The sequence below is a fragment of the Triticum dicoccoides genome, chromosome 2A (assembly GCF_002162155.2).
Source record: "Triticum dicoccoides isolate Atlit2015 ecotype Zavitan chromosome 2A, WEW_v2.0, whole genome shotgun sequence".
In the NCBI taxonomy this organism is placed as follows: domain Eukaryota; kingdom Viridiplantae; phylum Streptophyta; class Magnoliopsida; order Poales; family Poaceae; genus Triticum; species Triticum dicoccoides.
Genome location: NC_041382.1, coordinates 510,938,595 through 510,941,076, shown reverse-complemented (window position 1 = coordinate 510,941,076; position 2,482 = coordinate 510,938,595).

Sequence of the window (2,482 nt, the reverse complement as noted above, 5' to 3'; positions counted from 1 at the left end):
CGGGGCGACTGGGGGTCAGGGGCGTGGGCCGATGGGTGGTCGGTGGCGTAGGGGTGGCGCCGGTGAGGTGAGGGGGAGAGGGAGAGGGGTGGAGCGCGGGGCCGTTTGTTTTTTAGTTAGGTTTAATTTTTTTGCCGTCTGCTAGCAGACAGCAAAGAGCATAGCTAGTGGGATGGGGCTGAGGGAAACGGCCGTTAGGTTGCCACTTTATTTGCCGTCTGCTCGCGGACGGCAAAGAAGCTTTGCCGTAAGCTACCAGACGGCAAAGAAAGTGGCCATTAGGTGGTTCTCACTAGTGGGCCACCCTTCGTCTTTGCCGTCTGCTAGCTGACGGCAAAGAGCTAGATAACGGCAAACATGCTCTTTGTCGTCCGCTCTTTCTTTGCCGTCAGCTTTCTGTATGCCAATGGCAAAGACCTTCTTTGCCATCGGCTAGCTGACGGCAAAGAGCTGGCTGACAGCAAAGATCCTGATTCTAGTAGTGCATGTACTTTGCCTACAAGATGGAGGAGAATAGCTCAGCAAGTGAGCATGTGCTCAGAATGTCTGGGTACTGCAATCACTTGAATCAAGTGGGAGTTAATCTTCCAGATAAGATAGTGATTTACAGAGTTCTCTAGTCACTATCACCAAGCTAATAGAACTTTGTGATGTACTATAATATGCAAGGGATGACAAAAATGATTCTCAAGCTCTTCGTGATGCTGAAATCGGCGAAGGTAGAAATCAAGAAAGAGCATCAAGTGTTGATGGTTAACAAAACCACTAGTTTCAATAAAAAGGGCGAGGGAAGGAAAGGGAACTTCAAAAATAATGGCAAGCAAGTTGTCGCTCCCATGAAGAAGCCCAAAACTAGACCCGAGCCTGAATCTGAGTGCTTCTACTGCAAAGGAAACGGTCACTGGAAGCAGAACTGCTCAAACACTTGGCGGATAAGGATGACGGCAAAGTGAATAAAAATATATTTTGATATACATGTTATTGATGTGTACCTTACTATTGTTCATAGTAACCCCTGGGTATTTGATACCGATGCAGTTGCTAAGATTAGTAACTCAAAACAGGAGTTGCACAATAAACAGAGACTAGTTAAGGGCGAAGTGACGATGTGTGTTGGAAATGATTCCAAAGTTGATACGAGCACCATCGCACACTCCCTCTACCTTCGAGATTAGTGTTGAACCTGAATAAATGTTATTTGGTGTTTGCGTTGAGCATGAATACGATTTGATCATGTTTATTGCAATATGGTTATTCATTTAAGTCAGAGAATAATTGATGTTCTGTTTACATGAATAAAACCTTCTATGGTCATACACCCAATATAAATGGTTTATTGAATCTCTATCGTAGTGATACACATATTCATAATATTGATGCCAAAAGATGCAGAGTTCATAATGATAGTGCAACATATTTGTGGTGCTGCCGTTTAGGTCATATTGGTGTAAAGTGCATGAAGAAACTCTATGTTGATGAACTTTTGGAATCACTTGATTATGAATCATTTGATACTTGCGAACCATGCCTCATGGGAAAGATGACTAAAAATTCGTTCTCCAGAACAATAGAGCGAGCTAATGACTTACTGAAAATAATACATACCGATGTATGCGGTTCGATGAGTGTTGAAGCATGCGGCGGGTATCGTTATTTTCTGACCTTCGCAGATGATTTAAGTAGGTATGGGTATATCTACTTAATGAAACACAAGTCTAAAACATTTGAAAAGTTCAAAGAATTTCAGAATGAAGTGGAGAATCATCATAACAACAAAATAAAGTTTCTATGATCTGACCGCTGAGGCGAATATTTGAGTTACGAGTGTGTCCTTCATTTAAAACAGTGTGGAATTGTTTTACAACTCACGCCACCTAGAACACCACAGCATAATGGTGTGTCTGAACGTCGTAACCGTACTTTATTAGATATGGTGCGATCTATGATGTCTCTTACCGATTTACCACTATCATTTTGGGGTTATGGATTAGAGACAGCTGCATTCACATTAAATAGGGCACCGTCTAAATACGTTGAGATGACACCGTATGAACTGTGGTTTGGCAAGAAACCTAAGCTGTCGTTTCTTAAAGTTAGGGGTTGCGACACTTATGTCAAAAGGCTTCAGCCTGATAAGCTCTAACCCAAATCAGAGAAGTGCGTCTTCATAGGATACCCTAAGGGAAACAATTGGGTACACCTTCAACCAAAGATCCGAAGGCAAGACCTTTGTTGCCAAGAATGGAACCTTTCTAGAGGAGGAGTTTCTCTCGAAAGAAGTGAGTGGGAGGAAAGTAGAACTTGATGAGGTAATTGTACCTTCTCTCAATTTGGAAAATAGCACATCAGAGAAATCCGTTCCCGTGATGCCTACACCAACTAGAGAGGAAGCTAACGATGATGATCATGAAACTTCAGATCAAATTACTATTGAACCTCGTAGGTCGAACAAAGTGGTACGGTAATACTGTCCTGGAAGCCA